General features: G+C 43.8%; 1 long non-coding RNA gene across 1 annotated transcript; it reads left to right on the top strand.

Annotated features, from left to right (window-relative positions):
• Positions 1–10,813: 10,813 nt before the first annotated feature.
• On the top strand, positions 10,814–14,484 carry LOC115132737 (uncharacterized). The gene is made up of 3 exons (XR_003864106.1): positions 10,814–10,931; positions 11,092–11,188; positions 14,416–14,484. It is a non-coding gene; the product is annotated as an uncharacterized LOC115132737 (long non-coding RNA).
• Positions 14,485–15,131: the final 647 nt, after the last annotated feature.

Below are 15,131 nucleotides of genomic sequence, written 5' to 3'. Positions count from 1 at the left end.
GGAAATAATAAATGCAATATAAGATTAGATTATAGACTGTCCTCATTACTTGTTGTGAGAAAGTGTCTCCAATAGGAACTGATTGGAACAATCAGGTTTGCCTCACTAGCACATCTGCTCATTTGAAGAGGGAGTTTGAGGAGAAGTTCAGTACTCTTGAAACTCGGCAGAAAGCTGATAACTATCTCTTGAAAAGTGACACGGTGAGCAGTTTGTTGTTTTTTATTCTACTTTCTGTCCAAAACCATGACTGTCTGAATAGCAGGTGCTAATTATCCCTTGTCCTCTCCTTGGTCCCTGCTGGGTGCTTCAGGGAAAGAAGAGAGAGAGAAACAGATGAAGATGGCCAAGGTCAACTCCATTGAGCTAATGAGAAAACCAAGACGGCTTCTGAGCACGCTCAAAGATCCACTCCAATCCCCCAAGCTCACCGGGGTTCATTAAATCAATATGTTAATGACACCAACACTACCAACTCCATGGGGGTCAGGAAAATAAGGCATATGTTAACGGTAACAGGCCTCGAAGGATCCTTCTGGAAAATTCCATCTGCTTAAGTACACACTTCAAAGGTGTGTTCAATCAGGTCCAAAATGATTGTCACCCTTGATAAAGATGAGCAAAAAATAAATAACAAAAATACTGAGCTATATTGTATGTAAAAATTGAGAGATGAAATTATGTTATACTTATACAATTGATCAGAAAAATAGATAGGTCCAAATGATTGGCACCCCTGTTTTCAATACCTTTCAATACCTCACCTAGCGAGGATAAAAGCACTGAGCCTTTTCCTAAAATGTTTTATGAGATTGGAGAACACATTGGGAGGGATCTTAGACCTTTCCTCTATACAGAATCTTTCCAGATCCTTGATATACTTCGTCTGCGCTTATGGACTGTCCTCTTCAATTCAAATCGAGATGGCCATCTCAAAATGTTGATTTTGGGATTGTTGTCTTGCTGGAAGATTCACTTGCGGCCAAGTATCAGCCTCCTGGTAGAGGCAACCAGGTTTTTATTGTTATTTTCTTGTTGTCAAGGTGCAAGACAATATGCTACTTGAAGGAAATGAGCATAATCTGCTCAAGACAAGAATCTCTTAAGCAAAATGTCTGAAATTCAAGCAGTTACAGGACAGTAAGCAGGACAATCAGAACTGTACGTCCTAAATATTTCCAGTTTAGTTTCCACCTGCAAAGTGTGGCAATAGTACACCATCATTCACTGTCATCATAGCATCAAGCCACAGCTAACAGTTGTGTGACATCTAGTAGCAGTCAACCCCACAACAACACTGCCAGCCTGACAACAAATCTTTCATTTAGGCTGTTTTTGGACATTGATAAGTACAGTACTTGTTTTATGAAGAAAGTGGTGGGAAGTGCTATACCACACCGCCCAAGCTGCCACCTGCAGGGAGCTCAATGTCAGGTATTGTGAATATATACTGCGTTCTGGTGAACAGTATGCTAGGCGAGGCATCACACTGCTTTGGACTGACTGCAATAACAAACAACGGCTTCACATGCCGTTGTTCGTTCGGGGTGGATATTTGATTTATTTTATTGTACTACTTAAGTTTATTTAGTAAGTATTTTCTTAACTTTATTTCTTGAACTGCTGATGAAAATTACAGGCCTCTCATCTTTTCAAGTGGGAGAACTTGCACAATTGGTGGCTGACTAAATACTTTTTTGCCCCACTGTAGCTTCACCTTTGACCTCTCTGTAGAAGAGAAAAAGGCATAGATGTGGTCCTGTTCGAGTACTCTTAAAATGCATCTTTCCTTCCTCCCTTCCATCCCCAATTATGTCATGCAAGTTCAATGAGGTGAGTGAGGAAGGACGGATACATTTTAACAGTATTCCAACAGGGCCTAGTGCTCGAACTAATGAAAAACTGAGTGGTAGGAGAAGAAAATTATGTTCTGCAAAAATGTAAGGAGGCAGGGAGGTATAATCAAATCAAATCACATTTTATTGGTCACATACACACATTTAGCAGATGTTATTGCGGGCAATGTCGGAGTGGCATTGACTAAAGTACAGTCAAATAGAATACAGTATATACATATGAGATGAGTAAAGCAGTATGTAAACATTATTAAAGTGACTAGTGTTCCATTGTTTAAATGATCAGTCTATGTATATAGGGCAGCAGCCTCTAAGGTGCTGGGTTGAGTATGGTAGCCAGCTTGTGATTGCTATTTAACAGTCTGATGGCTTTGAGATAGAAGCTGTTTTTCAGTCTCTCGGTTCCAGCTTTGATGCACCTGTACTGACCTCGCCTTCTGGATGATAGCGGGGTGAACAGGCCGTGGCTCGGGTGGTTGATGTCCTTTTTTTGGCCTTCCTGTGACATCGGGTGCTGTAAATGTCCTGGAGGGCAGGCAGTGTTCCTCCGGTGATGCGTTTGGCAGACCGCACCACCCTCTTGAGAACCCTGCAGTTGCGGACGTTGCAGTTGCCTCACCAGGTGGTGATACAGCCCGACAGGATGCTCTCAATTGTGCATCTGTAAAATTTTGTGATGGACTATTTCAGATCGTCAGTGATGTGTACCCCGAGCAACTTGAAGCTTTCCACCTTCTCCACTGCGGTCCCATCGATGTGGATAGGGGGGTGCTCCCTCTGCTTTTTCCTGAAGTCCACGATCAGCTCCTTTGTGTTGTTGACGTTGAGGGAGGGGTTATTTTCCTGGCACCACTCCGCCAGGGCCCTCACCTCCTCCCTGTAGGTTGATTACCATCATTGTAGGTAATCAGGTGGTTGTGTCGTATGCAAACTCGATGATTGAGTTGGAGGCGTGCGTTGCCACGCAGTCATGGGCGAACAGGGAGTACAGGAGGGGGCATACAGTGAATAGGAGAGAGAGAGAAAGGGAAAGAGCGTTTTGTAAGAATTTGCACTTCATGAAAGAAGGAGGCGGAGACACTTCTGATAAAAGTTTCATGAGTACAACTGACTTTGAGTGAATATTTCATGGTTCTACATCTGTTCCCGCACACTCAAAGCACGGAAGAGGCGGCTGACGTTGCCACTGTTCCTTTCTCACCAATGTACTTATAAAGTGCTGTGCCTCACTCTTCATTCAAAACACAGCGTAATACAGAGGGATTCTACTCTTGACTGCGGACTGGATATTCAGTTCAAATCCCACAAAAGAATGAAACACTCAAACATGTCAAACTCCATTCATAGGCGTTGTACTGTAAACTGGTATAAAAAAAAAGAAGACCAATATCAGCTCGAGTTACCATTTTTATTTACTAATCAAACCACTCAGGTGAACTTGTTCCAAAATATCTGCATACACCATAATGGAATGGGCATGTGTTCTTAAAAGAGTCCCCTTCAGGAAAAGCCTATACAGTAAAACACAAACATGCTATTCCACACAAGTCACCAAGGTAATAGCTTGATTGTCTTTCTCTACAGAGGAATCCAATCCTAAACAAGGTTAAATATTGAGTGCATGGTAGCATTATGTTATACATGTGCACCCCTCCTCATACCCCTCTGGCAGGAGGGGTCCCGTCTGGAGATAAGTGAAGCATTATTCACAGTATGAAAAATAAAACATGATTGTTATTGCCAAATGTTTCTTTCCAAAAATAAACAGCAGTGATGATTTACATCTGCCCAACAGTAAGGTACTGACTTACGTAAAACAAGCAAACAACCAATGCATTCACTACAACTTTCAATGGCCTACTGTTTGCGCACCTCGGGATGTCAATGACCTCTGGGTGTTGAAATCTCAAGTCAACCAAATGACCCTTTCCTCATGACCTACACCAATGCAGAAAATTCATATTTAAATATGGGCCATGGCCATTAATCCAAAATGATCCCAAGAGCACCTCTGCATTGACAACAAATCCTTTGAAAACGCTTGCTTAAAATTACACCCCTCAAAATGAATAGTCTCACTGGCTGAAGCAGAGTCCCCCTCTACCCCTTTAAAAGGAATTGGCAAAAGTGGGTCTGAAACATGAAAAGGGACCCAGTACAGAGGCGTCTACTTCTTCTTATCTTTCAAAGGCCAGATAGAAAGAAAATGACACCCACTGTTCTCTTTTAACCCCCTCCCCTCTTCCAGCCATTTTCAGATGAAATATTAATGATGCCTTTTGTGGTGAACTGCCTTAAGAAAGCTCTCTCAATATTTTGAAGGGGTGAACTGGCGGAACTAATAAAGATGATCAGTCTCTTGTGTGCAAGACTCCTCCCTGAAATACATAGAAAAAGTGGGGGGGGGGGGGGGGGGCAAGGAAAATGAGGGACGATATTACATTTAGGATGTCATGCTTCTAACAGACAGAATATAGGCATCTTCCCAAGCGATGAGACCAGAGAGATTCTACTTCATGATGATGGACAGCAATAAAGGAGATCTTACGACACTCAGGTACATCCTGTACTGCGTGTCAACTTATGTGCCGCTATGTTTTCTTTGGTTCTATCTGTTGAGGCCAAACGGAAACACCAGCTAGGGTCATGTTTGCCGTCTCTGTGATGATGAAAGGAAACCGCAACATGGGGTGGTTGCTAACTGATCTCAGGTGGTGTCAGTAGGGTGGTGCTTGGAGACTATCTGTCGGCCGAGAACAATCAACACATATTTTTTTTCAAATCACTACGCTTTTAGAAAAAAGGGTTTCAAAAGGGTTCTAGGGCTATCCCCATAGATTAACCCCTTTTGGTTTCAGGTTGAACCCTTTTTGGTTCCATGTAGAACTCTTTTGGGTTCCATGTAGAAGGGTCCTACCTGGAACCAAAAGGGTTCTACTTGGAACCAAAAGGGGTTCTTCAAAGGGTTCTCCTATAGGGACAGCCGAAGAACCCTTTTTGTTTCTAGATAGCACCTTTGTTACTAAGGGTGTATGTTAAGATTTCTCTGGGAAGGAAAATGAGAACCAATGAAATATTGGGTTAGAGGTGGATTTCTGCACATGAATGGTTTCTAATATGCCCTCACCACATGTGCTCAGAGACTACATGCTCCTTTAACATACATTATGCATTATATTATACACTGTTTTGGATTGATCCCAAACATAACGTATCCTCTCCGAACAATACATTGATATGTTCCACACCTGTCACTCATGTCCTGAGAGCAATGGACACTATAGGCACTATAGACCTCATGACCTCAACATAAACACCACAGCTGTAAGCTTTCCTAATCAGGGGGGGGGTATATTGTCTGAAAGACAGAGAAACAGGGGATGGTACTGTTTCGAGAGTCCCATTGACAGCAAATCCGCGGTCAGAGGTCATCCATTTTATTATGAAGGGAAGTGGTGGCCATTTTTCTCTTTGTCTTAGTCTCACCAGGACGCCCGCTTTCCAGCCTCACTTTAGCCAGTGCTTCGTCTTGGGTAACCAGAGGATTGGATCGGAGGTACACAAAGAGTCCAGGGCAGATGAGATAAAGTCGAAGTTAAAGCCAGAAGGTTAGTAACTGCCGATCTAATGTTCAAAAGTTTTTGCCCATCATAGGAAGTGATAGAGGATACATTTCATACAAAAAAAATAAAGATAAATGACAAAAGAATCAACAACAAAAAAATTGTTCGGAGCACGCAAGAAAGCAGCCATACAGTACGGCGCCATCTTCATAAAGGTGTCTTCAGCTAGTGCACATAATGTAATTACTGTCACAGCATAGCCACGGGAAGTAGTTTGGGGAGGCGACAATGCAGAAGAAAATAAATCCTTGCAATTGATGACGTCTATATCGGTCTGCTAATACAGAACTAGTAAAAGCCCTGATCTGTTTCACCTGTCTTTGTGCTTGTCTCCAAGCCCTCCAGGTGTCGCCCATCTTCCCCATTATCCCCAGTGTATTTATACCTGTGTTCCCTGTTTGTCTGTTGCCAGTTCGTCTTGTCTTGTCAAGCATACCAGCATGTTTTTCCGTGCTCCTGTTTTTCCTAGTCTCTGTTTTCTAGCCCTCCCGGTTCCAACCTGTTCTGCCTGCCCTGACACTGAGCCCGCCTGCCTGACCATTCAGCCTGCCCTGACATCGAGCCTGCCTGCCCCCCTCTACCTTTCTTAATGAACTTCTGCCTGTCCTCAACCTGCCTATTGCCTGCCCCTTCTATTCTAATAAAAATCAGAGACTCAAACCATCTTCCTCCTGTGTCTGCATCTGGGTCTCGGCCTGTGTTGTTATAGTACAAACTGGCAATGACTGACCCAGCAGACTTTTACCGGCTCCTCAACGCTGTCTCCCTGCAGGGAACCACCATTGAAAAACTCCCTAATAGCCTTAACAAAAAGGATCAATAGATGTCTACGGGAGCGAAGGAGGGAGAGGAGGTCTGTTTTCGGCCCCATTGGTTCATCCACGGCTGCTTGCTCGCCGCAGAAGAACCCCGGAAGTCCCTGACGCCTGCATTTCCGAATGCACCCGGGTCCCCGCGGGAACGAGCGACTTGTTTTCTACTGTGCCTAAGCAACGGGGTAGAATTAGGTTGTCACCTCAGCAACAACTACAGAGGCTTAACTCCAACAGTTGCCTGTAATTCTGATGCTACAGGGCATTACAAATACGTCTGTCCAGAAAAGACCAGACTCATCAGCTAGGTAAGAGTACTATGGTGAGTCATACTGGGAGTTTTCTAACTCCCATTACTCGTACTCTATGCGGCTGCTCTCTCCTGCTGTGGGGTGACCAGTCTAAATCTCTCCGAGTGCTCATTGAGTCTGGAGCTGATGAGAGTTTTATGGACGCTACTCTGATATCGGAGCTGTGTATCTCCACACAACTCATCTCCGTTCCCATGGACGCCAGAGCACTGGACGGATGCACCATAGGCAGGGTCACTCATAGTACGGTGCCCATTAACCTGCATGTATCAGGCACTCACAGTGAGTCCATACAGCTTCTTATTGAATCTCCCGATGTTCCTGTTGTTTAGGGATTCTCATGGCTCCAGAGGCACAACCCCGTTATTGACTGGACCACTGGTTCTATCCTGGGTTGGAGCCCGTTCCGCCACTCACATTACCTTAAGGTGGTGCAGCCTACCCTGGGACGTCCTTCTGCGGGCTCTGGTAAAGCCTCTGATTTCTCAGGCTTTCCCACGGAATACCAGGACCTCCTGGAGGTGTTCAGCAAGGCTTGCGTCACCTCCCTCCCTCCTCATTGTCCCTATGATTGCGCTATTGAATTCCTCATGGGCACAACACTGCCTCGGGACGGCTATATTCCCTGTCTGGCCCTGAGACCAAGGCCATGGAGGAGTACATTGAGGACTCTGTGGCTGCTGGGAGCATTCGTCCTTCTGCTTCCCCTACCAGCGCAGGGTTCTTCTTTGTGGAAAAAAAGGACAAAACCCTGCGTCCGTGTATCGACTACCGGGGCCTCAATGACATCACAGTGAAGAGTCGCTACCCTCTACCACTCCTCCCCTCGGCTTTCGAACCTCTCCAGCGGGCAACCATCTTTTCCAAGTTGGACCTTTGGAAAGCCTACCACCTAGTGAAGAGGCGATTCCGGGATGCTGGCCTTCTAGGCAGAGTTCCTCTGTCCAGTGTCTTTGTTCTTTTGCCCATCTTAATCTTTTATTTTTATTGGCCAGTCTGAGATATGGCTTTTTCCTTGCAACTTTGCCTAGAAGGCCAACATCGCCTCTTCACTGTTGACATTTAGACTGGTGTTTTACGGGTACTATTTAATGAAACTGCCAGTTGAGGACTTGTTAGGCGTCTGTTTCTCAAACTAGACACTCTAATGTACTTGTCCTCTTGCTCAGTTGTTCCCACGGGGCCTCCCACTCCTCTTTCTATTCTGGTTAGAGGCAGTTTGTGCTGTTCTGTTCTGTGAGTAGTACACAGCGTTGTATGAGATCTTCAGTTTCTTGGCAATTTCTCGCATGGAATAGCCTTAATTTCTCAGAACAACAATAGACTGACGAGTTTCAGAAGAACGTTATTTGCTCCTGGCCATTTTGAGCCTATAAACGAACCCCTAAATGCTGATGCACCAGATACTCAACTAGTCTAAAGAAGGCCAGTTGTATTGCTTCTTTAATCAGAACAACAGTTTGCAGCTGTGCTAACATAATTGCAAAAGGGTTTTCTAATGATCAATTATCCCTTTAAAATGATAAACTTGGATTAGTTAACACAATGTGCCATTGGAATACAGGAGTGATGGTTGCTGAAAATGGGCCTCTGTACGCCTATGTAGATATTCCATAAGAAATCTGCCGTTTCCAGCTACAATAGTCATTTACAACATTAACAATGTCTACACTGTATTTCTGATTTATTTGATGTTATTTTAATGTACAAAAAAAATGTTTTTCTTTCGAAAATAAGGACATTTCAAAATGACCCCAAACATTTGAACGGTAATGAACGGTAAATTAACTATGTTATTCCTAGTCCCGTCGAACGCTGTAGGCCTACTGTGCAATGTGTAAAAGAACAAACACCAGAGTCTGGTATTCATGTAATTTAATTAGAATGTATATTTATTTTGTTTGGTATTGCCAACCAGTCTACTCATCACAGGTGAGCGTGTGCGAGTCATCTTCACGGCTTTAGCACAAATTGTGCACCTCTCGTTAATTGGTTTCTCAGCTATTTTCAGATCTCTCCAGAAATGTTAGATCGGGTTCAAGTCCAGGCTCTGGCTGGGCCACTCATGGACATTCAGAGACTTGTCTCGAAGCCACTCCTGCATTGTCTTGGCTGTGTGCTTAGGGTCATTGTCCAGTTGGAAGATAAACCTTCGCCTTAGTCTGAGGTCCTGAGCGCTCTAGAGCAAGTTTTCATCAAGGATCTCTCTGTACTTTGTTCCGTTCAACTTTGCCTCGATCCTGACTAGTCTCACAGTTACTGCCTCTGAAAACATCCCCACAGCATGATGCTGCAACCACCATTCTTCACCGTAGGGATGGTGCCAGGTTTCTTCCAAATGTGACGCTTGGCATTCAGGCCAAAGAGTTCAATCTTGGTTTCATCAGACCAGAGAATCTTGTTTCTCATGGTCTGAGAGTCTTTAGGTGCCTTTTGGCAAACTCCAAGCGGGCTGTCATGTGCCTTTTACTGAGGAGTGGCTTCCGTCTGGCCACTCTACCATAAAGGCCTGAATGGTGGAATGCTGCAGAGATGGTTCTCCCATCTCCACTGAGGAACTCTAGAGCTCTTTCAAAGTGACCATCAGGTTCTTGGTCAACTGTCAGGTTCTTGGTCAACTTCCACTATTGACAGGTTCCACATAGACAGGTGTGTGTCTTCCCAAATCATGTCCAATCAATTGAATTTACCACAAGTGGACTCCAATCAAGCTGTAGAAGCATCTCAAGGATGATCAATGGAAACCGGAAATACCTGAGCTCAATTTTGAGTCACATAGCAAAGGGTCTGAATACTTATGTAAATAAGGTATTTCAGATTTTTTTTTAAATAAATTTGCAACAATTTCTAAAAACCTGTTTTTGCTTTGTCGTTATGGGCTATTGTGTGTAGATTGCTGAGATTTCTTTCTTATATACTCCATTTTAGAATAAGGCTGTAACGTAACAAAATGTGGAAAAGGTATAGGGGTGTGAATACTTTCCAAATGCACTGTATACAGTGAGGGAAAAAGGTATTTGATCCCCTGCTGATTTTGTACGTTTGCCCACTGACAAAGACATGATCAGTCTATAATTTGAATCGCATCAACTGTTGTCACCTTCTCACCAAGCTACTTGGCGATGGTCTTGTAGCCCATTCCAGCCTTGTGTAGGTCTACAATCTTGTCCCTGACATCCTTGGAGAGCTCTTTGGTCTTGGCTATGGTGGAGTGTTTGGAATCTGATTGATTGATTGCTTCTGTGGACAGGTGTCTTTTATACAGGTAACAAACTGAGATTAGGAGCACTCTCTTTAAGAGTGTTCTCCTAATCTCAGCTCGTTACATGTATAAAAGACACCTGGGAGCCAGAAACCTTTCTGATTGAGAGGGGGTCAAGTACTTATTTCCCTAATTTTGACATGCATTTTCTGGATTTTTGTTTTGTTTTTCTGTCTCTAATTTTTCAAATAAACCTACCATTAAAATTATAGACTGATCGTTTCTTTGTCAGTGGACAAACGTACAAAATCAGCAGGGGATCAAATACTTTCTTCGCTCATTGTATATTCAAATGTTGTTTTATGTATGGAAATGAAATTAAGAAATAAAAATAGGAATATTAATGTGACAAACTTAAAAGCATTTTGCTTTGATAAGTAAGCAAACAAAGTGTGTGCAAACAAAAGTGCAAGCACATGCAAGCACACACTACCTCAACAATCTCATGGGTGAGTTGAGGAAACTTTGCTATTGGCCAATTCATTATTTGAAACAAGTTAAGTATTTTTGTCAACTGCTTTTTCCATGATTTTTAATTATTTGTATATTTTGTAAATATCCTCAGGATACAGTCTTTATCATCACCTACAGTACTGAAAATACCACATATTTTTGCACCTAGATTATCTGACTAGGTCTAAACTGTTTCTGCTCCACACCAACTAAATAGGCTGCCCGGCTCCTGGAGATAGGCGGTTGTTTTTTATTAGGGCAAAATGCATTTACAAATCGATGTTCTGGGGGAAAAAAACAGACATTTTGAATAGCATTAGGCCTATTAACCGCTGTAGTAGATCCAATCACACTAATGCCGAGAGGGAAATAAGGAGAGAGACAAGATAACGATGCAAAGGCTGAGGTAAGTAATCAGTAGTGTACCGTTTCCTGTAGTATGAAGTGAGTGAGCCAGAAGAGGGACGTAATATGAAAGGTGGGCGGTGGAAAACAGAAGAGTGCTTCAAAGTGAAGAAAAACACGAGCTAAAAAATATGAACGGTTGTGGCAAATGGTGTTTCGTCAGTCTATATTTTTTCCACTTTCAGGTGTCACAAGACTCAACTGGCAAGGTACAGCAATACACAATACAACAATGTGAGGGGACATGGACAGGAATTGGTAGATATTCAGGGGAATGTTGTAGCATTTCAAATATGTGTTCTCGCTCTCAGTTTTTGTCAGAGCACTGTGCTCACAGCACCGTCCTGCTTTCCTTACTGTGTGTGTCAGTGTTGGTGATCAGGTGTCTTTTCTCTGCGGTGGCGATGAGCCCAGGAGCACTGGTCTGTGACTGGTTCAGCTCTACCACGGACACCGGAGACAAGGGGTGAGTGATGATAACAGAGAATATGGTGCTGCATGCAGCCAGCAAGTTTTCTCCCCTATTCTTATCCGCGCACCAGGCATTACTATCCTTATCCACGCACCAGGCATTGCTATCCTTATCCGCACACCAGGCATTACTATCCTTATCCGCGCACCAGGCATTACTATCCTTATCCGCGCACCAGGCATTACTATCCTTATCCGCGCACCAGGCATTACTATCCTTATCCGCGCACCAGGCATTACTATCCTTATCCGCGCACCAGGCATTACTATCCTTATCCGCGCACCAGGCATTACTATCCTTATCCGCGCACCAGGCATTACTATCCTTATCCGGCACCAGGCATTACTATCCTTATCCGCGCACCAGGCATTACTATCCTTATCCAGGCATTACTATCCTTATCCGCGCACCAGGCATTACTATCCTTATCCGCGCACCAGGCATTACTATCCTTATCCGCGCAGGCATCCCGGGCATTACTATCCTTATCCGCGCACCAGGCATTACTATCCTATATCATTACTATCCACCAGGCATTACTATCCTTATCCGCGCACCAGGCATTACTATCCTTATCCGCGCACCAGGCATTACTATCCTTATCCGCGCACCAGGCATTACTATCCTCATCCGCGCACCAGGCATTACTATCCTTATCCGCGCACCAGGCATTACTATCCTTATCCGCGCACCGGGCATTACTATACTTATCCGCGCACCAGGCATTAATGACCATGTCAGCCGTCGCTGTGGAAACAATGCCCTTTTTTTCTTCCACCTGCATCCAGGATTGTTTTTGTGGGACATTTCCTTCCTTCCTTCCTTGTCTGGAGGAAAGATGTCTTTCCCTGTCGGCAGCTGCAGCAGTGTGCTGCTTTACTGCTGCAGGATAGAATACTCCAGATACAATCTCTATAATTCCATCATTAAATTGGTGGAACAGCTATGGCTTTCTATTTCAAATAAAACTTGCTTTGTTGCAATAAGGCTTCCCAAGTACTGTTATGGTATATCCTACGCTGCTTCGCGGTGTTATGGTAAGCACATTCTAAGATGGCAAAGATTGAACATTTTCCCTCAGAGAACTCTGATGCTGTCCCAGAAACATTCTGACAAGTGATTGCCCATGAACCCTGACATCCTGGCCTCGTTGAAGGAAGGAACTTGGAATTATATTCAGTTCCATGGCATGCCTCTGAACGAATGATCACAAATTGCAGGGGGTTGGATGGATAGCAAAGGTGCTGTTTGCAAATGTCCAGAAGTTCACACGTCTGGTGATAAGGCCAGGCTTGAGGAGACACAGAGCAGGAAACTAAACAGGACAGAGGATGCTAGGTAAAGAATGGGAGGAAGTGAGATGAGAATTTGATGGTGGCCTGCTACCGGGGGACACGCCGAAGGGCAAAAAAACAAAAGCATATCATCATAAGGAGATTGGGGGCGTGCCAAGATGCTCAAAACAAGAAGGGAGGAAGCAGGCGAATAAGAGAGAAATATACTTTTTTTAAATGTTTGTTGTAATGGAGAACCCTGTGTTTTCATGTAGGCTATCAGCTATGAAAGGGTCAGACAAAATGCTAAGAGAATGTTCACTGGAATCATTTATGTCTGTAAAAACGCTGACAAAAACAAAAACAAATTCTAATCACTCTAGGAAGTTCCCTGGAATAAGTATACTAACTGTCTCCAGATGGAACTTTCTCAAAATAATTTGAAAACTTGAGGAATAGACCAAGGATATTGTCAAATCTCAAGGTCTGTGGCCTTGGGTGCATGTTTTCCTCGTCATAGCTGAAGTTCCTCAACTGTGTCTGTCTTTCCTCAAGTTCTTTAACGCTTTCGATTTTCCCTTGAGCATTCAAAGTCACTGTCACTCAAAAGCTTAGTCATTTATCTTAATGAACACATCTCCTGCCTCACTCTCTCTCTCCAGGGACCTATCATCGCTATCATCTTCCCACGAGGCATCAAAGTTTGCCAGCAAAGTCTTTTAAAGCTTCCTTTCATATGTAAACACTGACGGAGTGTAAATAGCATCTTTGCTTCCCTCTGCCTAACTGATTCCTCCCTCCAGACTTCTTCCTGTTGACACCCATTCTCGCTTTGTTGGTGGGGATCTTGAGGCGGAATGATTATGCTCCTTATCAAACAGACGAGACACTGTGAGTAATCTGGTGTCAGATTCGTGACACGCTGCATGGAAGTGAAATCAAAGCCTTCTTTTAGGCTCCCCCTACACGCTCTCTATTCGGTTCCCAAACAAACATCTCAGTTATCAATTAAGAAGGAGCACATCGTCAGGGATGTTCAAAGGCCAAAATGAGTCTGTAGCTAGCACCGCTGTCGTGTTTGAAGGGATGGGAAAAATAGGAATGACGGGGGGCGCCTTTGGTGAGGCAGTGGCTGACGGGACATTTCCACAGCCATGAAAAACCTGATCTGTTTCAGAAAGAGAGGAAGTGTGAGGGAGAAAAGAAAGGACACGTGGAGATGTGAAGCCAAACACCTGAAACTGTCAGAGCCTCACTGCAGTCACACCGGTTATGTGGAGCTGGAACCGTCAATGTTCAGTTGTGTCAATCTGCTCCAAACCCCTTTTCAGTATGCAGTCCAGCTACAGCAAACAAACTGCAAGCTTTAAATGGTATCATCTGTTTCAACTCACACATTTAATATCGGATTAATTCTGACTGATCAGCTTGTTCAAACAGTTTATAGGCAATGCAGGATGCTATCACTTGTCTTGGCTATTTGTTGACATTATTTTGGAAAGAATTTACTCAATCGACTCATTGCATGAATGAGTTGTAGCCTTCAGGCCTTAAGAATGTGTCTGCTTCAGTATGACTCAGTCATAAACCATAAGTCCATGAGGGTTAATATGTTGAATGCCATGTTCTCTCCTAAAATAATGGGCTCGCTTATGGGAAGGACAGTTGGCTCTCTCCTTGTGAATACAGCATCACAGCATTCCACCCCACCCCCACATCTTATTCCCAATGAATTAAGATCATTAATAATTCCTTTATTGTTGTTTTTTTAGATAAAGATATGGTAATTAGGAGATATGTTGGACTAAAGAGCTCAAAGATACAGTAGTACTCGAGTCTTCGTTTGTCGCTCTCATCCCCCACAGACTTAGCGTTTAAGCTCTTCCATAAAGGCTGTTGTATTCTTGCATTGTTTGTTTAGTTAAATCGTATTCTCTACGCTCACAGGAGGAGTGCTGGCCTCTTTCCAGTCACCTGCAGGTGTGTTTGCATGAGAGGCAGCGGAGGAGAGTCAGGGTAAGTGTTATTTTATATTGAGTGCAGCACTGGTTGCTGAAGTTAAAGTAGTCTTGCCGGCAGTCTTTCTAAAATGAAAAGGACTTTGCTATCTGTGGGCCTGGATGGATTGGCAAGCCATATCGAATTGGGAAGGAGGCAAGTGGGAAATAGACCAGTTAGCCTGAACAGCTGTTTTAAGCGAAGAGCTACCAGCACACACACACACACAGAGAGACACAGGCACACACACCTCATCTGTCTCCCCTTTCCCTCAAGCTCAGGCTGTAGCCTTTGTGGTGTGAAATAGCATTTACACACTGGCTAGTGAGCTTTTCTACACTTTATAGAAAATCCCTTTCTGTGTGTGTAGGCAAGGCAGGCAGAGGAGCATGTCAGCAACACCTTACCTGTCAGAGCTACCTCATGGAGAACCTGTCAAATCTAGGATGAATGGGTATTTTATTTGCTCCATATTCCTCCAGGGTGATGAAGCTGTAGGTCTTTGAACGTTAGCAGAATGTTTGCAAAGGGTTGCAAAATGATGTCTGGACATTGTTGTGAATACTGTAGCTTCCTTGCCACTTTGATCAGTCTTATAGAGAACATTGCTGCAACATTTACAAACATATTTTTAACCAAACTGACAAGTGTATAGGATAGTACGT

This window comes from Oncorhynchus nerka, linkage group LG7, assembly GCF_034236695.1.
Source record: "Oncorhynchus nerka isolate Pitt River linkage group LG7, Oner_Uvic_2.0, whole genome shotgun sequence".
Classification (NCBI taxonomy): domain Eukaryota; kingdom Metazoa; phylum Chordata; class Actinopteri; order Salmoniformes; family Salmonidae; genus Oncorhynchus; species Oncorhynchus nerka.
Note: the sequence above shows the minus strand (reverse complement) of the source record. Positions and strands in the feature narration are given on the sequence as shown.